We start from the raw sequence: 25,038 nt of genomic DNA on the forward strand, positions 1-25,038 counted from the left end.
TTGAATATCATTTGGAGTCTTTTTGATGTCTCCTTATTTGGTAGTACTACTGATAGTTATTCTACTCTGCAGTGGTAAACAAACTTCAGAGAGAACATGATATAAAGTTAACATTTTGAAACTACACTAAACAGGCACTTTCCTTATTCACAGGTTATATGAATCACAACTTTTTTCTTCCCACTTTTTAACAGGTGGAGGAAAAAGTGATCTCAGTAGTAGGAGAATGAAAATAAAATATAAGGAAAAATATGAGAAGTTGTATGAGGAGGCTACAATAGAATGTGATCGTGTGCCTATAAAAGACACTTACACTGAAGTTTACATGATCAAAGGATGCACAGGAGGAGTGAACACAAAGCATGAAGTGAGACAGGTGGAGGACTTTTACCCCAAAACAGAAGAAACACCAGTCACACTCAGTGACATCTTCAAAGTGCAGTCTACTGAAAACAAGCATGGTACTAAAGTCCTGACATTGGGAATAGCTGGAGTGGAAAAAACAGTCTCTGTGCACAAGTTCATTCTTGACTGGGCTGAAGAGAAGTGCAACCAGGACATAAATTTCATCATGTACCTCCCATTTCGAGAGCTGAACTTGATCAAGGATGAAAAGTACAGCCTCTCAAAACTACTTCTTTACTTCCATCAAGAACTCCATTCTGGAGATGAAAAGGAGATATTAAATGAAAAACTTCGGCTGCTTTTCATACTGGATGGACTGGATGAAAGTAGAATTCCTCTAGATCTTCATCAGAAGAAGGTATCTAATGTGAATGAGAAGACTACTCTTGATAAACTAATAATAAACCTCATAAATGGAGAACTGCTTCCTTCTGCTCTCCTCTGGATCACTTCACGACCTGCAGCAGTCAGTAAGATAAATTACCAATACTTTAACCCTGTTACAGAAATCCGTGGATTCAATGACCAGCAGAAGGAGGAGTACTTCAGGAAGAGAATCAGAGATGAAGATCAAGCCACCACAATTCTCTCACACATTAAGACTGCAAGAAGCCTTCATATCTTGTGTCACATACCCGTCTTCTGCAGGATCGCAGCCACCGTGCTTCAGAAAATGCTGAAGGATGGTACAGACATGAAAAATGCTCCCAAAACTCTGACAGAAATGTACCTACGTTTCCTGATGTATCTCACAGAGCAAATGACTGAGAAATACAGCACAAAGCAAAGCACTGACAATACAGTTCCATCCGAGACAAAAAGAGCAGAGGTGCTAGGTATCATGAAGCTTGGCAAGTTAGCTTTTCTTCACCTCCAAAAAGGACATCTGCTGTTCTATGAGAAAGATCTGAAAAAATGTGGCATTGATTTCCAAGAGGCTTTAGTGTACTCTCGAATTTGTACACAAATTTTTAAACAGGAGGGGAAGATCTTCAGCTTTGTGCATTTAAGCTTCCAGGAGTTTCTTGCTGCTGTATTTGTGTTCCTAACATTCAGGGATGAAGGCAACCCACTCCTTAAAACCCCACTGGAGAAAATTAAGTGGATGATAAAACACAGACTGTGTGATCTGCTTGAGACAGCAGTAGATAAGGCCATGAGGAGTGAAAATGGGCACCTGGACCTTTTCCTCCGTTTCCTCTTCGGCCTCTCACTGGAGTCCAATCAGAGGCTCCTGAGGAGTCTACACCCAGAACTGGACATCAAAGAAGAGAGTTTAGAGCAGACTGTGAACTACATCAAGAAAACCATCAAGAGAACAAAATCCTTTGAAGAGACTATCAATCTATTCCACTGCTTGAGTGAACTGAAAGACAACTCTCTGATAAGTGAAATACAGACCTTCCTGAACTCAGGGGACCTCTCAACACAGACACTCTCATCTGCACAGTGTTCAGCTCTGGTGTTTGTGCTGCTGATGTCAGAGGAGATTCAAGAGAAATTTGAGCTGAAGAAATTCAGGCCATCAGATAAAGGACTGAAGGAATTACTTCCAGTGTTGAAGAATACCAGGCGAGCTTTGTAAGTATCTTTTGGATTAATCATTTTAATTGTTAAAGTTTTCTATTACTGAAGCTCCTTCTGTATATGTATGTCCAGTGATGGTTGGTGCTTTGTGTGTGTGTGTGTGTATGTTCAGTGATGGTTGGTGCTCTGTGTGTGTATGTATGTCCAGTGATGGGTGGTGCTCTGTCCTGTCTTAACCGCCTCCCCTTCCCCTGCACCCAGTGCAGTAACCCAGGGGTCTGTGGTTCTGATAGAGTAGCTGTGTGTAAACTGGCTGCTGCTTCTTTTTCAGCTTTCCTTTTTCAGGGAGCATAGATAAGGGAACAACACTGTGTGTGTTGAAGTCACCACACTAGAGTGGGACAAGAAACTGAGCATGTAATTAAATTTACTGTAGGTTATGAGATCAAAGAATTTACGAGACAGGTGACATGGGACAGGTGAGATGGAACAGGTGAGATAAGACAGGTGAGATGGAACAGGTGACTGGAGTTCTTTATTGTGAAAAAACTAAATGTATCAGACAAATAAACTCTATTAACAGCCTAGCAGCACATGTAGCTTAAAGTGAAAACAAAAAACACTGCAAACAACACACCAGTGGTAAAACTTTAGAATATATTTCACCAAGTACAAGTCTATTTATCATTCCAGACACCATGTAGTAGTAAAGTTTAGTATTTATTTACCCAGGACAAGTCTATTTATCAGTCCAAACACCATGTAGTAGTAAAGTTTAGCCTGAAATGAGGTAAGGAATTGCTGATTATAATTATAATTATAATAAGAAATTATTATAAGATAAAGCATAAACTAACACTAACCAGGTAGAGAATTATCAATGTAAAGAACCAGGCTAACAAAGATTGCAAAAGATAAGGCAATGAATAACACGAACCAAACATACCAAATTACCTGAACATGTACTAAGCATAACATTGAACACAGCAGAGCAGCAGCAACAAACAGACAGGACACAGCACACAACAGAGCAGCAGCAACAGAGAGACAGTACACGGCACACAGCAGAGCAGCAGACATAGAGGGACAGGACTCATCATACAGCACAGCAGCAGTAACAGACAGACAGGACACAGCAGAGCAGCAGTAACAGAGAGACAGTACATAGCACACAACAGAGCAGCAGTAACAGACAGACAGGACACAGCACACAGCAGAGCAGCAGCAACAGAGAGACAGGACAGAGCAAACAACAGAGCAGCAGTAACAGAGAGACAGGACACAGCACACAGCAGAGCAGCAGACACAGAGGGACAGGACACAGCACACAGCAGAGCAGCAGTAACAAACAGACAGAACACAGCAGAGCAGCAGTAACAGAGAGACAGCACAAAGCACACAGCAGAGCAGCAGTAACAGACAGACAGGATACAGCACACAGCAGAGCAGCAGTAACAGAGAGACAGCACACAGCAGAGCAGCAGTAACAGAGAGACAGCACACAGCAGAGCAGAATGTGTGGTGGAGTTTCTGACCTACTGAAGGCCATAATCATCTGTTCCTCATGTCTGTCATTACAAAAAGCTTTAAGCCTATTTGCTGCCTCCCATAATCAATGTTAGTGGTTCAAACGGTTTCCACGGTAAATGCTCCAATCCAACTGTTCTGCCAGGCACTTGGCTAGACAACAATAAATTAAGCACTTCAGCCAACAGATTCTTTTCCACATCCTCCTTACTCTCTCCCTTAAGCTAAGACGAGGAAATGCAGCCTCAGCTTCATCTAAATTATGAGAGTCAGCTGCTACAATTTAAGATTTATTGACTCTTGCCATTGCCAACACTCCACACCTGCAGAGTTTCTATGTATTTTCTCAAGTCAAAAATGTGTTCGTGCTCCCTGCATCTCACTTAACAAATCACTAGTATTTTCTGATTTGCTTCGCTGAATTCCATCATTTATTAATATGTTGACTTAACCGTAACTTATTTGAGTAAATTAAATTTATTCCAAAATTCGCCACTCACATTGTTTATATTCTTATCCTGTAATACTTTAATTCCACCTTCTCCTACTGCTACTATTTTAATATGTCCATAATATGTACGCTCTCTACTGCTGTAACTGTCAGCAGTTTTATGTACTGTACCTCCATCACTTACTTTATTGTATTTATTACTAAAACCACATCAATATATTTTGCGTGTACGCATTTTATAATTAGATATTAATCATGTTTAAACAGATCTGTCTGCATATCCATTCACTTCCTTTAGTGATTAAAATGAGTGACCTCTGCCCTATACAACCATACCACAATAATCTTAATTATAACCTGAAAAAAACTGTTATGCTGGTATGTCGTATAATTGTACGTTATTGTTGGTAATCAATTAACTCGCGATAGCCACATCAAGACAAATCGTTTTTACAGACAAAACATTGAACATTTATCTCTTAGTGCTGTTTTAGCTCTACTATTCTTCTCTTTCTTCTCTTTTATTCTTTACTCTTTTTTGTTATTTTTATATTTTATCAGTCTATTCTCACTCTATGGACACTCTCAGTGAATTCTCAGTCTGCACTTTTAAGACACCCAAGACCTACTACAAAACTCTGTGGACAAGGTCTTAATGCCACCTATGCAGAATGTTTCAAACAGGACTTCTGCTTACCTGTAACAGTGCACATGTGTGGATTCAGACCCTGGTCACAGAACAACGCAGCTCTGGGTCATCTATCAGCTGGTGCTGATAACCCTACTGCTGACGGTGTGGGTCCGTTTGAAGAGAATAGCCGGTCCCATCTTTATTCTGAGCTTAATGTTACAAACAAGGCATAGTCCAGAATATGTCTAACAGTCACACACAACACACATTTTTATACAGTTTTCAGAAGTGATTATGTAATCATCACAACTTTTTTATATACTACAGTTTGAAATCTCCACCACTATGTTCAAACATACATTATTCAATATATACAAATTGAGATCCATCATTATGCAAGTTAAACTTGACACCATTATATCCAATTGGAAAATGTTCTCTTTTTTTTTAAACAAAGATGATCTCAACTCACACCACCAAACACCTGCAAGATGATGTTGCAGGTCAATATCACTCTGCCCTTGTGGTAAGATAACGAACCTTGCTTAGCCACAGAACTCTCAAAGAGGCTTTCAAGTCTTTTAAAAACAGAGATCTTTTCCAGCACTAATAAAGTTATTTCTCAGGAACAGTTCAGAGTAATCTGCCTTAGACTTGTACAGAATAATTGTATAAATAAAGTAATAAATCATTTATATAAAAATGTTATGGGGTATCTTAAGGTCAGAGGCCTTTTTGAGTCTGTACATGCAGAATAGAGGCTCTGAAACAGGTGGTTTCAAGGCTTCTGTACAAGTCAAAGGCAGATTACTCTGAACTGCTCCTATGAGAAAGAGCTTCATTAGTATTGGGAAAGATCTCTGTTTTTAAAAGACTTGAAAGCCTCTCTGAGAGTTCTGTATCTAAGCAAGGTTCATTATCTTACCACAAGGCCAGAGTGATACTGACCTGCAACATCATCTTGCAGGTGTTTGGTGGTGTGAGTTGAGATCATCTTTATTTAAAAAAATGAAAATCTTCCAATGGGATATAATGGTGTCAAGTTTAATTTGCACAGTGATTGATCTCAATTTGCATATATTGAATAATGTATGTTTGAACATAGTGGTGGAGATTTCAAACACTAGTATGTAAAGAAGGTGGGGCGATTACATAATCACTTCTGAAAACTGTATAAAAATGTGTGTTGTGTGTGATTGTTAGATATTCTCCTATGCCACATTTGTTTGTAATGTAATAAATACTGGACCAGCTATTCTCTTCCATTAATTTTTGAGTCTCCATCTTTATTTTCTATTTAAAGTGTACTTCATAAATGTACTGGAATGTGGGAAAAATCTAGGAACCACACTAGCTAGCTAATCAATGTTACCAAAACTAAGTCCAGGTGACTAGCAACCGGTGTTGGATCTCCACAGGAAATTCTAGTCAGACTGATTCATCTGACACTGTTCATCTCAAAATGTTTCACTCGATTTATAATTGTGTAACTTTCTACATATTTTTGTATATGGTCTGCAGTCCTCTCAGAAATCAGTTTATTAGCTCCAGCTTTATCTAGCTAGCTACATATGAACATTACAGGGAAGTAACTGTTTACTAACTCTGCTCTCACTAGCAAGAATTTTTTGTAGAAAGTGCCCAAGTTAACTAGATATATTTTTTTCTGTCAGATTTTGTGTCAATTTCTTGTCCACTTGGATTATTCAGTGTTCTTATGTCTCTCTTCAAAATTAATCTGGAAGCATCTGTTCCTCAATGACAGTGTTTAAACATAATATTTATTTACAATTTATTCAAATTGATTTAATTTTTGTACATCCTCACTGCAAATTTGGTCTTAAATTACATTGGAAGTTGTATTAAAAAGTCTTACATCTGAATTGGGGGTGCCTGCAGACATCCCATCACACTGTGTGTATGTGTGTGTGTGTGTGTGGGGGGGGGGGTATATATTTGTGTTCACATCTGATATTTTGTGTCAGGTAGATCGAAAAGTTGATTCATTCTCTGAGAATTTGATTTGTTTATTAAAAGAATTGGTATCCAGTTCCCCATAAACATTAGTTTAACTATCTGTGATTCTAGTTATTTGTTAGCTTAAGTTTAGCTAAATAATTGTTTAGATAAAAATCTTGGGTAAATGGTGAATCACTTCAATTAAACCTTCTGGAGGATTACGTGGATAATAACATAGTAATCAGGGATTAGCCACCGTGGCAAATGTTGATTCCTTCATATGTATTTGAATCCATTTGATACAGAATAAGGAGGATGCTGTTAATAGTAGTGCTAGCTAATGAGATACCTACAGCCTAATAGTATCTAGACCAGTGTGCAAATATATATGTATGATATGTATGATATATATGTGCATATATATTAGTGAGAAAGTGCAGAACACTTCATCCTTCCTAACACACTGACCTGTTTGTCAGTGTTCCATAGATACTTAAAGTTGTGGTGGACCATTTCTAATTTTGTAAAGTATATTTGATGTATTTGGTTGAATGTTTCACATTCATTGAGAAAGTGTAGCTCTGTCTCTACAGTATCTTTGTTACACTGATGTCTTATATTGGCTGGTCTGGACCGCCAGGCTGTGTTAACTGAGTCTGGACTTTGTCAACATGGTTCTGTGTTTAATATCGGTCACTTTGAGCAGGTCGTCTGCTACAGTGTTCTGTTTCTTAGCCAGTTAATACTGCATTTTACTTTGTACTTGTGTTTGTGTGTTCCAGTGGGTGATGTAGTTTTGTTTTCGAAGTGATATAATTTGGCTGGATCTGATTGTCTGTATTTCAGTGATTTTCTAATTTCAGAGGAATTATGAATTTTGACAGATCTGATTTCTACCAGATAGTGATTCAACCTGAATCTCCCTCTCTTTTAATGTCAGGGAGTGTAACAGCAGGGAGGAGGATTTCCTTGTAGTTTAAAGGACAGTGAGTCACCGAATCAGATTTACATCAGATTTACATCAGGTTTCATGGAGATTTATAATGTCTTTATCTTTTGTGTTATTTGTGAATTCAGTGTTTATACTTTTGTACCCAAACAGGGATGATTTTATGCCTTGAATATTCCATAGAGAGACAGTTAATGGTTTCATTATTTAAATGAAGTATGAAAGGAAAAACACAAATACAAACAGATTCAAAGTGAGATAAACCTGTAAAAGTGAAGGATTATGTTGTTACTATATGTACAAATATGTACAATTCATGTATATAAACATACATATTAAGATGGTGTAATGACTAACCTATAAACAGTGATGTTTATTTATTTGTCTATTTATTTATTAAATCATTTATCTATTTATTTATTTGTTGATTAATGAATTGTGAATTAGCTCAGCAGTCTGTTGCATATGAGTTTGAGCATCTGTGTGATCTCTCCATCTCTGTAGTGTTTGTGGAGGGTGGAGTTTGTACTACAGAGGCGTAGGTCTGCTGTTTGGGCTGTGTTTTGGGGGTGGGTGTTGATGGCAGGTGTACTTTACTGTGGATGGCTTGCTGGGAGGAGGGGAAGGTCTCTGTGGAGGTCTGTGCTACTCTTCTTACACACTCTGCTACACCCTTGCTTTGCCATCAAGTCATTCTGGATAATGAGGTGGCTTGGATTACCTGAGATGGCATGTGTAAGAAGCTGAAGGGCATTGCTGGTTCGGGAACACCAAACTTTTGCAACTTTAGATCCTGGGAAAAGCTGTTCCTCGTTTAAGAATTTTCCATTAAAATCAATTAAAATGACTATGCCTGCATCTGGAGGAATATTTGTATTGGGTTTTTTATCTGACTGAGTGTGGATGGACCGGATGGGGCTCAGTGTGGCAGTCTGTGGTTCAGAGTTGATTTAGTGTTGCTCTGCAGAATCAGAGGTCTGCTGGTTGGCTTTTAGTCTCTGTAGCTCCTCCTTCAGGGTGATCATGGTACTGTCCCTGAGCTGTAGTTCTTCTCTTTTAGTCTCTGTAGCTCCTCCTTCAGGGTGATCATGGTATTGTCCCTGAGCTGTACTTTCTCTCTGACTGCACTGAGCTCCCTCCTGAAAGCCGCTATGTCCTTCTGGGGCGCCAACACTTCTCCGCTCAGTTCCAGCAGTGAGTTTTTAACGGGTCCAGCTGATCTTTGAGATGCTGGGAGGGTTCGTTGGATGGTGGGTTGGACAGAAGAAGATGTTTGAATTCTGTTGTCTCAGCTTCCTGGAGAGAAAGACTTTCTCTTTGCTGGAATACCGTGATCTCCATTTGTCTGTGTTGTGCTGGTCTGGCCTGTGTTGTGCTGGTCTGTGAGGTGTTTTCGCGTCCCTCCCCTGAACCCTGGGCTACGTGGCTACTAGTCTCCTCCTTCTCAGTTACTCTCTCAGTCTCTGCTGCTGCTCTGATAAAGGTAAAGTTTTCCTGAACAGAGCAGAGGCCTCACTGCTTTGAAACATGATGGTGCCGTTGTGATAAATGTTCACAGTTAGGATGGTGTTATCCTCATCTTCATCTTCAATGACTATCTGTCTTCCATTACATATGCCCCTTTTTATGTGTGGCTTGTTATGGCACAGACAGCTCTGTGGCAGCTCCACTGTATTCTGTATATAACAGGAGACTGGTGATGGTGGTTTAGTTCACTGTATTCTGTATAAAACAGGAGACTGGTGATGGTGGTTTTGTTCACTGTATTCTGTATATAACCGGAGACTGGTGACAGTGGTTTTGTTCACTGTATTCTGTTTATAACAGGACACTGGTGATGGTGGTTTTGTTCACTATATTCTGTATATAACAGGAGACTGGTGATGGTGGTTTGGTTCACTGTATTCTGTATATAACAGGAGACTGGTGATAGCGAGGAAGAGATAGAGCAGCCTGACTGACTGACTGACTGACTGACTGACTGACTGGGGTCTGAGTCACACACACCTGACTGACTGATGGTGTCTACCTCAAACAAACACCTGACTGACTGATGGGGTCTGAGTGACACACCTGACTGACTGATGGGGTCTGCCTCACACACCTGACTGACTGATGGGGTCCCTGACTCAGCTATTAAGCCTCCAGGATTCTCGGTGCACCACAGAGACAGAACTCAGGACCTCACTGGGAAAAGCAAAGGCAGAGGAGAATGTTTCATGATCAGTGACTCATAGTGTGAACACAGGAATGTAATCACTAGTAAAAGATTCTGCTGTCTGCATTCTGTCCAATCAATACTGCAGTGTTCATTCTTCCATAATCACTATTGCGGTGTTTATTCCTCCATAATCACTACTGCAGTGTTTAGTCCTCCATAATCACTATTCTGCATGTCTTCCAACAATATTCTCTGTTTGTATATTAGTCTATTTGTATTTGTGAAACATTGAATGAGATCTATGTTGTTCTGTTTCCTGTTATGGTGTTAGGGGTGGGATATTTTGATATTAGGACTCTAATTATGGTAACTGCCATTCACTGAATTATGAACCAACCATCCATTATTTGGTCACCTGTCTTAGGTTGCTAATGAATGTTATTTGTCATGTGTTTGTCCATTTTGTCTTTGATGAAGACACAGTAGTGTTGAAATGTTGCTGTGTTTGTAAAATTAAAAGGCTGAAAATGTATCAGTGTGTTCCAGACCTTTCAAGCTCTTCTTTACATTTTTATTAGCAGTTCAGATCTTTTAATTCATCATCCTCTGACTGAACTACATTATTTACTGTATTTACTCATTTATAGACTATCTGGCTGTGGTCTCACTGGAGGGTCTTGCAAATCTCTCACATCAGTTCTACAAACAGAAAACTCACTGAGAGAGCTGGAGATAGATAATAATGACCTGCAGAATTCAGGAGTGGAGCAGCTCTGTGCTGGACTGAAGAGTTCACACTGTAAACTGGAGATTCTCAGCTGAGTTTCTGTGACTACTTTTGAATGTAAATAAAGAGCCATTTTAAAAAGGTCAGTGTCAACTCCCTTATAGTACAGTATTAAACAAACATTGCCAGGCAAGGCAATGCAAGGAGATTTACACTTTTATATTATATTATAAAGTTCTCTTATTTAAATATTTCTAAATATAGTTTTCTGTTGAAATCTCACTGCATTTTATTAAATGACCACACTGTGGAGACAGAGAATTACATTTGTGATGCATGAGCAGATTTTCAATTCTAGAAGAGAAATATAACATTGTAAAGAGAAGACCCAGATGAGTCCTTGTCCACATGTACAGGTGTATTTATTACAATGCTGCTTCAACTAGGCGCTTTGGCATTTTGTCCACAAGCTGCATTTTTGGTCACCTGAGCGCAGAAATTTTGCAAAATGTCTTTTACAATCACACATGATTCCCTTGTGTTTTTGGGTGGGAGACCCCATTTTCATTATGATTTACACCGTGTGTTCAACACATGTTGAGGTCAGCTGAACTGATAGCTGTGCTGGAGGAAAGAACTCCACTGAAAGAATCTCACTGTAGCTTCACAGATCTGCTGTAGTGTCAGCTGTGTCCACTCTCACTGTAGCCCCACAGGTCTGCTGTAGTTTCAGCTGTGTCCACTCTCACTGTAGCCCCACAGGTCTGCTGTAGTGTCAGCTGTGTCCACTCTCACTGTAGCCCCACAGGTCTGCTGTAGTGTCAGCTGTGTCCACTTTCACTGTAGCTCCACAGGTCTGCTATAGTGTCAGCTGTGTCCACTCTCACTGTAGCCCCACAGGTCTGCTGTAGTGTCAGCTGTGTCCACTCTCACTGTTGCACCAAAGGCCTGCTGACTTGTTTAGTTGTTTTTTTTGTGTGTTAATGTAAATGGTTGATTTTAGTGAATAAATTATTTGTGTGAAGTAGCGATATTGTGAGTCGAAGTTCTGATCCAACTGAAACAACATGTGAATGGTCCTCTTCTCCCCAGTATTTTACTGCACACATACAGTCCATGAAGGACAAACTCCAGGGGCACATTTCATGTCAACAGCAGACATGAGATAGTTGCCTCACACACACTTAACTGACTGATTGGGTCTGAGTCACACACACACACTGACTCAGCTATTGAGACTCCAGGATTCTTGGTGCACCACACAGACAGAACTCAGGACCTCACTGGAAAAAGCAAAGGCAGAGGAGAATGTTTCATGTTCAGTGACTCATAGTGTGAGCACAGGAATGTAAACACTAGTAAAAGATTATGCTGTCTGCATTCTGTCCATTCCTCCATAATCACTACTGCAGTGTTCATCCCTCCATAATCAATACTGCAGTGTTTATTCCTCCATAATCACTACTGCAGTGTTTATTCCTCCATAATCACTACTGCAGTGTTTATTCCTCCATAATCACTACTCTGCATGTCTTCCAACAATATTTTCTGTTTGTATATTAGTGTGGTTGTATTTGTGAAACATTGAATGAGATCTATGTTGTTCTGTTTCCTGTTATGGTGTTAGGGGTGGGATATTTTGATATTTGGACTCTGATTATGGTAATTGCCATTCACTGACTTATGAACCAACCATCCATTATTTGGTCACCTGTCTTAGGTTGCTAATGAATGTTATTTGTCATGTCTTTGTCCATTTTGTCTTTGATGAAGACACAGTAGTGTTGAAATGTTGCTGTGTTTGTGAAATTAAAAGGCTGAAAATGTATCAGTGTGTTCCAGACCTTTCAAGCTCTTCTTTACATTTTTATTAGCAGTTCAGATCTTTTAATTCATCATCTTCTGACTGAACTACATTATTTACTGTATTTATTCTTTTACAGACTATCTGGCTGTGGTCTCAATGAAGAGTCTTGCAAATCTCTCACATCAGTTCTACAAACAGAAAACTCACTGAGAGAGCTGGAGATGAATAATAATGACCTGCAGAATTCAGGAGTGGAGCAGCTCTGTGCTGGACTGAAGAGTTCACACTGTAAACTGGAGATTCTCAGGTGAGTTTCTGTGACTATTTTTGAACGTAAATAAAGAGGCATTTTAAAAAGGTCTGTGTCAACTCCCTTATAGCACAGTATTAAACAAACATTGCCAGGCAAGGCAATGAAAGGAAATTTACACTTTTATATTATATTATAAAGTTCTCTTCTTTAAATATTTCTAAATATAGTTTTCTGTTGAAACTTCGCTGCATTTCATTAAATGACCACACTGTGGAGACAAAGAGTTACATTTGTGATGCATGGGCAGATATTCAATTCTAGAAGAGAAATATAACATTGTAAAGAGGAGACCCAGATGAGTCCTTGTCCACATGTACAGGTGTATTTATTACAATGCTGCTTCAACTAGGCACTTTGGCATTTTGTCCACAAGCTGCATTTTTGGTCACCTGAGAGCAGAAATTTTGCAAAATGTCTTACAGGATGAATATATTCAGAAACTCCAACAACAGTGTTCACTGAGTGATTTTATCTAGTTTATGTATGGAAACACTGTAAACATCAGTCATTCTAATCTCTCTGCAAATAAAAGCCCATAAAATCTTAATTAAAATATTTAAAGCTGAACCATTGAGGTTCTGGACACATTACAGGACACTTTTACAATCATATGATTCCCTTGTGTTTTTGGGTGGGAGACCCTCTTCTCATTGTGATTTACACTGTGTTGAACACATGTTGAGATGAGCTGAACTGACAGCCGTGCTGGAGGAAAGAACGCGACAAGTTAATATTCATTCAATAGACCTGAAAGGTTTATTGGTTATTCCTTAAGATAAACCTGCGATCTCTCTCCACAGGTGTTTTTGTGAAACATGTAGCTGGCTAATATTAGTAACCTTAAGCTTGCCATGTTACAGTATATTGTTGGTTACTACACCTAGATACCTCACGCTGACATCATATTAGCTTGACTTAGGAGTGAATGTTGGTTGCTAATTTTTTCATCAAGCCAGAGACATCAAACAGAAATAGAACAGTGATGCTAGAAGACGTGGAGTCAGCAGAGAGAGAAACTGAGCAGACAGCTGACAGTAAACTCAGGACATCTGAACACAGTAGTGAGGAACAATGTTCAGCACTGGATGAGTGAACCTGTGGACTTAAGTACAAGAGAGAAAGAAAGACACACAAGACACAGGAAATCAGTAATCAGGAGATTAGGAGGAGTGAAGTGTGTTTGTGTGTGTGTGTGTGTGTGTGTGTGTGTGTGTGTGTGTGTGTGTGTGTGTGTGTGTGTGTGTGTGTGTGTGTGTGTGTGTGTGGCATGCTGGGTGCCTGATGTACTGTAACAAAGCTAATCAGGCTAATGTTAGCTTCCTTAAATCTAAGGAACTTGCTAGAATATAAAATACTCCTGCTTGTTCGCTTACAGTTAGTATAGAGAGACAGAAAACAACCAGGATGAAGAGAAAGGGTAATGCTATTGCCATGGCAACCTTCTTTCGTAAGAAGACAGCAGGAGAAAGAAAAGACAGAAGAACTTGGTGGTGAAAGTGTCCAGGAGGAGGACATGGAAGAGAGTGGACACAGCAGACAGAGACGGAGGAGCCAGCTGTGTCCACTCTCACTGTAGCCCCACAGGTCTGCTGTAGTGTCAGCTGTGTCCACTCTCACTGTAGCCTCCCAGGTCTGCTGTAGTGTCGGCTGTGTCCACTATCACTGTAGCCCCACAGGTCTGCTGTAATGTCTGCGGTGTCCACTCTCACTGTAGCTCCACAGGTCTGCTGACTTGTTTCATTGGTTTTTTTGTGTGTTAATGTAAATGGTTGATTTTAGTGAATAAATTAGTTGTGTGAAGTAGCGATATTGTTTGTGTGTGTGTGTGTGTGTGTGTGTGTGTGGTGCAAAGTGTGTGTGGTGTTTTGCAATCACATCAGAACTTTAGATCAGACATTTCTGCACCCATAATTCATCCTTTGATACTACATAATTCAGATACACTGAGAATTATAACCACACATAGAAATATAACCACACATAGAATTATAACTATAAGATCTATTTGTGTGTTAGAGAGACAGAACTATTATCTGTGTGTGTGTGTGTGTGTGTGTGTGTGTGTGTGTATGAGACAGACAGATCTATTATTTGTGTGTGAGAGAGAGACAGAACTGACTGACTGATGGGGTCTGCCTCATACACACCTGACTGACTGATGGGGTCCCTGACTCAGCTGTTAAGCCTCCAGGATTCTCGGTGCACCACACAGACAGAACTCAGGACCTCACTGGGAAAAGCAAAGGCAGAGGAGAATGTTTCATGATCAGTGACTCATAGTGTGAGCACAGGAATATAAACACTAGTAAAAGATTATGCTCTCTGCATTCTGTCCATTCCTCCATAATCACTAATGCAGTCTTCATCCCACCATCATTAGTACTGCAGAGTTCATACACTAATATTCACTACTGCAGTGTTTATTCCTTCATAATCAATACTGCAGTGTTTATTCCTCCATAACCATTACTGTATTGTTTATTCCTCCATAATCACTACTGCAGTGTATATTTCTCCATAATCACTATTCTGCGTGTCTTTCAACAATATTTTCTGTTTATATATTAGTGTATTTGTGAAACATTGAATGAGATCTATGTTGTTCTGTTTCCTGTTATGGTGTTAGGGGTGGGTTATTTTGATATTTGGTCTCTGATTATGGTAACTGCCATTCACTGACTTATGAACCAACCATCCATTATTTGGTCACCTGTCTTAGGTTGCTAATGAATGTTATTTGTCATGTCTTTGTCCATTTTGTCTTTGATGAAGACACAGTAGTGTTGAAATGTTGCTGTGTTTGTAAAATTAAAAGGCTGAAAATGTATCGGTGTGTTCCAGACCTCTCAAGCTCTTCTTAAAATTTTTATTAGCAGTTTAGATCTTTTAATTCATCATCCTCTGACTGAACTACATTATTTACTGTATTTACTCTTTTGCAGACTATCTGGCTGTGGTCTCACTGAAGAGTCTTGCAAATCCCTCACATCAGTTCTACAAACAGAAAACTCACTGAGAGAGCTGGAGATGAATAATAATGACCTGCAGAATTCAGGAGTGGAGCAGCTCTGTGCTGGACTGAAGAGTTCACACTGTAAACTGGAGATTCTCAGGTGAGTTTCTGAATATTTTTGAATGTAAGTAAAGAGCCATTTTAAAAAGGTCAGTGTCAACTCCCTTATAGTACAGTATTAAACAAACATTGTCAGACAAAGCAAGGCAAGGAAATGTACACTTTTATATTATATTATAAAGTTCTCTTCTCTAAATATTTCTAAATATAGTTTTCTGTTGAAACCTCACTGCATTTCATGAAATGACCACACTGTGGAGACAAAGAGTTACATTTGTGATGCATGAGCAGATTTTCCAAGTCTAGAAGAGAAATATAACATTGTAAAGAGAAGACACAGATGAGTCCTTGTCCACATGTACAGGTGTATTTATTACAATGCTGCTTCAACTAAGCGCTTTGGCATTTTGTCCACAAGCTGCATTTTTGGTCACCTAAGAGCAGAAATATAGCAAAATGTCTTACAGGATGAATATATTCAGAAACTCCAACAACTGTGTTGTAAAATGAAGTGTTCTAATGTAAGATTTTTACTGAGTGATTTTATGTAGTTTATGTATGAAAACACTGTCAACATCAGTCATTCTAATCTCTCTGCAAATAAAAGCCCTTAAAATCTTAATTAAAACATTTAAAGCTTAACCATTGAGGTTCTGGACACATTGCAGGACACTTTTACAATCACACGATTCCCTTGCGTTAATGGGTGGGAGACCCTGTTCTCATTATGATTTACACCATGTGTTCAACACATGTTGAGATGAGCTGAACTGACAGCCCTGCTGGAGGAAAGAACGCGACAAGTTAATATTCATTCAATAGACCTGAAAGGTTTATTGGTTATTCCTCAAGGTAAATCTGTGATCTCTCTCCACAGTTGTTTTTATGAAACATGTAGCTGGCTAATATTAGTAACCTTAAGCTTGCCAAGTTACAGTATATTGTTGGTTACTACACCAAGATACCTCACGCTAATGTCATATTAGCTTGACTTAGGAGTGAATGTTGGATGCTAATTTTTTCATTAAGCCAGAGACATCAGACAGAAATAGAACAGTGATGCTAGAAGACGTGGAGTCAGCAGAGAGAGATACTGAGCAGACAGCTGACAGTAAACTCAGGACATCTGAACACAGTAGTGAGGAACAATGTTCAGCACTGGACGAGTGAACCTGTGGACTTAATTACAAGAGAGAAATAAAGACACACAAGACACAGTAATCAGTAATCAGGAGATTAGGAGGAGAGAAGGAGTGAAGTGTGTGTGTGTGTGTGTGTGTGTGTGTGTGTGTGTGTGTGTGTGTGTGTGTGTGTGTGTGTGTGTGTGTGTGTGTGTGTGTGGTGTTTTGTATTACATCAGAACTTTAGATCAGACATTTCTGCACCCATAATTCATCATTTGATACTACATAATTCAGATACACTGAGAATTATAACCACCCGTAGAAATATAACCACACATAGAATTATAACCACATGTAGAATTCTAACCAAATGTAGCAATGTAACTAATAGAATAGAAGAATTATAACTATAGAATTATAACTAAATGTAGAATTATAACCACACAGAATTTTTGAAATCTTGAAATACAACCTTTTTCAAGGGGATGAATCAAAGAATGGAAGATACTTGTAAGTGATATAAAATATTAAGTGCTGGATAGAAATGAAACCTTTCTCAAGTAATAATATTTATGTTTATGTAACCCACACCCTTGATTTATTGGTGATGATTCACTCAAATTGTAATCTTATCGGTTAATTAATTCCCTGACTGACCTCATGTGAATATGATAATCTGATAAGGAATTAAACAGTATGTAGTTTATTACACACTATAATAATGGTTTTACCACTATATTAACTTGTGTACCCTGAAATTCCTCTGTGCTGTAAGGCCATTTTAGTGTGTCACCACAAGATCACTGATCCCATCTGTCCCCCCAATAAATATGTTCTGCAGGCCTCAACTGGACATTTGGTGCTAAAATTATTTCTCAGCCAGTAAATCAGACCTCACACTGATTAGTTCAGGGCCAATATAACTACTGTATATACACAGTAAACCAGACCTCACACTGTTTAGTTCAGGGCCAATATAACTATTGTTTATACACAGTAAACCAGACCTCACACTGTTTAGTTCAGGACCAATATAATAACTGTTTGAAATCTTATTTATTACATGGATTGACACAAGTATGTTTCATTTACTGTTTATAATGCTTCACCTCAACTGAAACATGTGTGTGTGTGTGAGGCAGAGACAGAACTATTATTTGTGTGCATGTGCGTGTGTGTGTGAGGGGGAGAGAGAGAACTTTTATCTGTGTTTGGGTGAGAGCAAGAGAAACAGAACTGTTATCTATGTGTTTGAGAGAGAAAAAGAACTATTATCTGTGTGTGTGTGTGTGTGTCTGAAATAGAGAGCGAGAGACAGTGAGAGATCTATTATTTCTATGTTTGTGTGTGTGTGAGAGAGAGAGAAACACAACTATTATCTGTGTGTGTGTGCATTTGAGAGAGAAATAGAGAGAGAGACAGATCTATTATTTGTAAGTGTGAGACAGAACTATTATCTGTGAGTTTGTGTGTGTGTGAAATAGAGAGAGAGACATACAGATCTATTTGTGTGTGTTAGAGAGGCAGAACTATTATCTGTGTGTGACCACCACTGATAGAATGTGCTCCTCACTGGACCCCTTGCTGTGCTCCTTGTCTTTCTGCTTCCTCCATACAGGAGAACAAACACTGACCACAGAAAATAATTAAAACCACAAGATGTCTGGAGGGCTCAGAAGTGCAGAAACAATAGTGAAGGTGTTTTGCAGGGAAAAGATATAAAATACAAATAGTGGGAGAGTCAAGGCACTGTTCTGTTAAAAAAAAAAGGAAAAAATGTCTAAAACTCTTATTTAATGCATTGTTCATAGCAACACTAATACAATGGCTATGCTACAGTTTTAATATGTTGCACATTATGTGTCCAAGCTACATCCCACACAATATAGTAACATGGCCGTCTTTAGGGTTCACAAATTATGAAGAAAATCATCAGTTTTATCTTAGTGTTTAGAGTGTTGGAGGCAGCCATTTTCAGTTGTTGGTTATTTCAGCTGCAGTTGATTAGAGAGATACCAACCTTTATACATCTCTGTTATGTACCAGTGTAGCGGTAGAGACGACAACAGCCACTTTATTCTGAGCACAAACCATTATTACTAAAAAGTGATAGAGATCTACAAACATGCCATCTGTCTCTATGGGGAGTATAAGCCAGAATAAAAACCAAACCCAACACATGCTCCACCCCAAACCTGTCTTCATTAAACATAAACCAGAAGAGGGAAAAGAAAATACAGTAGTAGATGTAACAAGCTCAAATCCACTCAGTGAATGTACAGTAATCTACACCCACAATATTTTATGTTGATACACACAGCCACACAATAGACTACACTACCCAACACTGGCACAATGACCTGGGGCAGTTGTTCTAGGACAGAGCCAACTCTGGAAACTGAAGGTACAAATCTGTGTTCTATTAGCATGCCTGTGTTCAGTCTGTCTATTAAATCTTATGGAGTGTTTGTAGTTTCACTGTAAGTGTAGTGTGGTAGCAGCAGGGTGTGTTTGGGTGTGTGTAGGGCACCAGAATGGTCAGAAACAGTATAACACCATTATATGTAGTGAAGATAATGTTCCTAATATTTTTCTCAACTAAAACTGGGAGCACACGAAACAGCAGAAAACAGTTTGGTCTGGAAATACAGTAATAACCTTGTGATTGTTGCCCTTGTGTTTTTAGGAAGTCTATGTTGACGTATTAAAAAATGTCAAAAGGTACAATAAAAACACTCCACAAATTTTTTAAATTGTACCATTTGAAAAAAATAAAGGTAGTAATAACATGAATATCCAAGAAGCACTTGTATCCAGCAGTAACAAAAATATAAGTGACAAGGTTTCTCAATTTGAGTGACAGTAATTTTATCCAATCACATATGTGGTAGGACGGCCGGGGCGGCAGAATATTGAATGACGTCATTACAGTGGCCAATAGCATCAGCGGAGCTGTTTTAACTTACTGGGGTGAGGAGAACCGTAGTGGATCATGAAAATGACAGAAAATCTCAAACTGGAATTGGAGGATATTTGCTGCTATGACCAAACCGTCAATAAGCAAGATTGGACTTCTTGTCCTTGCAACAACCAAGTTACAGTCTTTTGGAGAAATGCGGTTGGATCTTCACGTAGTTGAGAGCAGGAGGGAGGAGGGTGAGGGTGTAGCGGGAGAGTTGACAGGGATGTGATTTATAACATCTGTTGTTCATGAAGTACAGCTGTGTATTAATCAGTCATGTCCCCTACATCAGTTTAAACACATTTAAAGCTTGTAGCTAAGTTACAGGTGGTTACTAGGTTACAGGTGGTCACTAGGTTACAACCGCGATCACGCTATCCGCGCTTTAGCGATTCACGGTCAAGTCATCCGCGGTTTAAATTCAATGCTGATATATGCGTGATTTTACGGTATTTCACTGCTCACCGCAATCTAACTCTTCCTAAGCAAAGAAACAGACTTGCGTATTTTTAAGAGCTTTGATGGACATGCACGTTTACTACATTTAAAAGTACAAAATACAGTTTACTTGATTGAACTAGTTTAATTGCATAATTACATTAAACACAATTGGTAATATATTTACACAGCTTAATAAGCATTGTGGAAAATTCTTTTTCTACATAATGTTTCTCAGAAGGGTATTATAGAGCTTGACTACCAGCTGAAACAGGGGTTATCATTAGTGAAGTGTGGCAAATGTGCAGGGCAGGGTAACTCCAGGGCTGAAATATTCCACTGCCAGTTGAATGGTGGCCCTTGGCCATCACCAAATCATTAATAAATCTATATTGAAGTTTTACATATTTTTCTGAATTTTAACAAAATGCAAAAACAGTTCCACTACCACATGTGAGTAGAACCCCTTGACTGTTAGCAGAGTAAATTTGGACACTCACTGTACAACGTCTTCATAAATCCATATTAAAGTCAAACTACCTATAGGCGAAATAATGCACTCATTTTGTATAGACTGAATTGGCAGAGTATCAGCAGAGTAAATTTGGACAGATTTCACTCTACTATTTTTCATAAACTCCTATTAAAATAATAATACGTTTGGGTGAATTCATGTACTCATTTCATTCAGGTTGATTTTGGATATCTATTTCTCAGAAATGTCCCATAAAGCCAAGACAGTTCCATGACCACATAAGAGTACATTTATATTTACTTTTACAGCATTTGGCAGATGCTCTTATCTAGAGCGACTTAGAAAAGTGCTTTTTCATTTCCTCATAGAACAGATCCTAGCCAGTAAAGTAGGTTAGAGTGCAAGATACCAATGAACTAGAATACTGTTGAAATACAGGGATCAATGCTAATGTCTAGAAGCACAAAATACATTTAAGCTCTATAACAGACAATCAGTACAATAAACAATAAGTACTAGAGTTAGTCAACACAGGAGCAGTCAACATCAGAGTAATAAACAAGTACTAGAGTTAGTCAACATAGGAGCAGTCAGAGTAGTAAACAATAAGTACTAGAGTTTGTCAACATAGGAGCAGTCAACATCAGAGTAATAAACACCCTACAAGAAGTACTAGAGTTTCAGTTAGTCAACATAGGAGCAGGATCAGTGGTCATTTAAATATTCCACAAACAGATGTGTCTTCAGTCTGTGTTTGAAGACTGTGAGGGACTGCTGTCCGGACAGCACGCGGAAGTTTAATAATCCCATATTAAAGTCATACTACCATTAGGGGAATTCATGTACTCATTTACAATATGCTGATTTTGGATATCTATTTCTCAGAGATATTCCCATAATGACAAAATAATTCCACTATACTATATACTATGGAGTATGTTGTGATATCTGTTGTATCTACTGTAGGGTATATTGTATCTACTGTAGAGTATATTGTAATATTTGTTGTATCTACTGTAGACTATATTGTATTGTCTGTTGTATCTACTGTAGGGTATATTGTAATGTCTGTTGTATCTATTTGCAGTCTAGCTATCTGTAATTTTGAGAAAAACACTTGTGAAAATCTGGCATCAGCTTTACAACTTCCAAAAAGTATGCATCGCTTAGGATTTATTTGACTTTATCTCTGAGTCACAGGTCCATAAATGTGACAGTGTTATTACACCTGTTATCACAGCCAGATGTAGAATTCTGCGAAGATTTTACTGGCATCATCTCATACAGTCTGACATGTAACAGTCTTATAAGACCACTGAAATCACACAGTGTAAGTCCAGCTTCAGGGTTCTTCTGATGTAGGTTAATAGTGCACTAGAGTTCTGAAGGGCTGAATAAAAATAAGAGCTAAAATAAACACAGACAGCAGCGATCTGGAGAAGAGTGAACAAAACCATCTGCCATGGAGGATGCCAGAGAGAGATGAGAGTGGAGGAACCTGCCACTACAGTTACCAGCTTCTCTAGCTGCCCCATGCAGGCTGTTCTGGAAGTGCATCTCACTCTCTGTCTCTCTCTACCTGTTTCCCTCCTTTCTGCAGACTGTCTGGTTGTTTAGTCACAGAGGAAGGCTGTTCTTCTCTGGCTTCAGCTCTGAGGTCAAACCCCTCCCACCTGAAAGAACTGGATCTGACATACAATCATCCAGGAGAGTCAGGAATGAAGCTGCTCTCTTCTAGACTGGAGGATCCCCACTGCAAACTGGACACACTCAGGTATGTAGAAATCCCCTTAAACACACTGTGTTTGGTGTGAACACACACTCCAAATTTGAGAAGCACAAATCCAAGTGAAAAATTATGAATTTGGGTGTGCACATATGTCAAATAATCACCCATAACAGCAGACACAGATATGAGGTTCAGTCACTTTAATAATTTTCATTTATGTGAGAGGAACAGCCAGTCCAATTTCCTCTGACCCACTTCTACAAAACAGACTGATTTATACTTCAGTATTACTCGAATACATACAGTGTCATACATGTCACACGTGTTCTTATTCCTCAAATACATATAGTGTCATATATGAGACACACACACAATCTTATTCCTCAAATACATAGTGTCATGCATGATACACACGATCTTATTCCTCAAATACAGTGTCATACATGACACACACGATCTTATTCCTCAAACACATACAGTGTCATATATGACACACATATGGTCTTATTTCTCAAATACATACAGTGTCATACTGTCGTACAGTGTGCCGTTATTGTGAGCGTGTTTATAGTGAATTATAGTAGTGATGTAAGCCATCGCAATACATGTAAAGGTGTAATCAAATATCAGAATACATATAAATGTATAACGTAATGAAAACTGATGCACAGTTCAGTCCATATAAATCACTGCAGTTCAAACTGTGTGATGGGTTCTGAAAAGGTGAATCCAGAATTGACAAATGTTTGTTAACAACTGTAGAAAACAGTCATGATGAATCTTGACAGTGAGTGTTTAGGTTAGTGTTAATATTGCCCTCTAGTGGTGATGTGCAGTAATACTGCCCTCTGGTGGTGATGTACATTGTATGTGACGAATAAACCGAACTTGAACTTGAACAAACACACATACAGTTCCATCTCTCTCTCACACACATACACACTCACACCCACACAGAGAAATAGGGTTTGAGAGAGAGAAAACAGATTTTTCAGAATATATAAATGACATCCTAAGATATTCTCTCTCTCTCTCTCTGTCTCTCTGTCTCTCTGTCTCTCTGTCTCTCTGTCTCTCTGTCTCTCTGTCTCTCTGTGTGAGCTTTACTGGCATGACCAAATGCAGTAACAGAACTGGCAGTATATAAGCAAACAGTATTACAATAAATATGAATGAACATTTAATTAAGGAAATTAAGAATTGTGTTATAAAGAACTTGAAAAGAACTGAATTTGGTATTAAATAAAACTGAAAGATGTGAATAACAAGGATGGCAAAATATAAATAATTAGATAATACATAAAGGTGATGAACCGGGCAGTATAGTGTGTGTGTGTGTGTGTGTGTGAGAAGGAGAGAGAGACAACTATTATCTGTGTGAGAGACAGAGAGAGAGCGACAGAACTATTATCTGTGTGAGAGAGAGAGAGACAGAACTATTATCTGTGTGAGAGAGAGAGAGACAGAACTATTATCTGTGAGAGAGAGAGAGACAGAACTATTATCTGTGAGAGAGAGAGAGAGAGAGAGAGAGAGAGAGAGAGAGAGAGAGAGAGAGAGAGAGAGAGAGAGAGAGAGAGAGACAGAACTATTATCTGTGTGTGAGAGAGAGAACTACTGTTTGTGTGTGTTTCTTTAGCGTGGAGCACGCAGTGGAGATCAGATTCAAACCAGGACTAAGAAAATGTAAGCAGTAAATATAACACACAAACACAAACACAAACACAAACACAAACACAAACACAAACACAAACACACACACAAACACACACACAAACACACACACAAACACACACACAAACACACACACAAACACACACACAAACACACACACACAAACACACACACAAACACACACACAAACACACACACACACACACACACACACACACACACACACACACACACACACACACACACACACACACAAACACACACACAAACACACACACAAACACACACACAAACACACACAAACACACACAAACACACACAAACACACACAAACACAGTATTTGTGATCTCTACTCTAATGTGTCTTATTGTGTTTAGATGCGTGTGATCTCACACTGGACCCAAACACAGCACACAGACGTCTCTCTCTGTCTGAGGGGAACAGAAAGGTGATGTGTGTGTGGGAGCAGCAGTCGTATCCTGATCATCCAGAGATATTTGAATACTGGGAGCAGGTTGTGTGTAGAGAGAGTCTGACTGGACGCTGTTACTGGGAGGTTGAGTGGAGTGGGTGGGGGGCTGATATATCAGTGACATATAAAGGAATCAGGAGGAAAGGACTCAGTGATGACTGTTGGTTTGGATGTAATAAAGTCCTGGAGTCTGATCTGCTATAGTAACAGTTACACTGTCTGTCACAATAAGAAGAGAACTGCCATCTCTGCCCCCTCCAGCTCCAACAGAGTAGGAGTGTATCTGGACTGGCCCGCCGGCACTCTGTCCTTCTACAGCGTCTCCTCTCACACACACACACTCACACACACTCCACTCCACATTCACTGAGCCCCTCTATGCAGGGTTTAGGGTTTATGCTGACTGCTTATTGTATGTGTGTGAGCTAAAATAGCCTCCTGTGTCCTGGAGGAACACCTGAGTCTGCAGGGAAACACACACTCCTCTACACACACAACTGGTGAACATCATACACACATGCCTGCTGAGTATAAAACACACACACAAACAGACACACAAACAGACACACACACCTCTGTCACATACACACACACTTTGCTCTTTCTCTCTTATACACACACACTCGCACTCTA

At 39.1% G+C, this 25,038-nt stretch overlaps 1 pseudogene across 1 annotated transcript; it reads left to right on the forward strand.

Annotated features, from left to right (window-relative positions):
* The first annotated feature begins 197 nt into the window (after positions 1–197).
* Positions 198–25,038, forward strand: LOC145657541 (NACHT, LRR and PYD domains-containing protein 3-like; annotated as a pseudogene). Its single transcript, XR_014123297.1, has 6 exons — positions 198–1,986; positions 12,281–12,451; positions 15,400–15,570; positions 22,130–22,303; positions 23,898–23,944; positions 24,311–25,038. The product of XR_014123297.1 is annotated as an NACHT, LRR and PYD domains-containing protein 3-like (transcript).

The sequence above is a fragment of the Electrophorus electricus genome, chromosome 1 (genome assembly GCF_041902795.1).
Source record: "Electrophorus electricus isolate QZ-2024a chromosome 1, ASM4190279v1, whole genome shotgun sequence".
In the NCBI taxonomy this organism is placed as follows: domain Eukaryota; kingdom Metazoa; phylum Chordata; class Actinopteri; order Gymnotiformes; family Gymnotidae; genus Electrophorus; species Electrophorus electricus.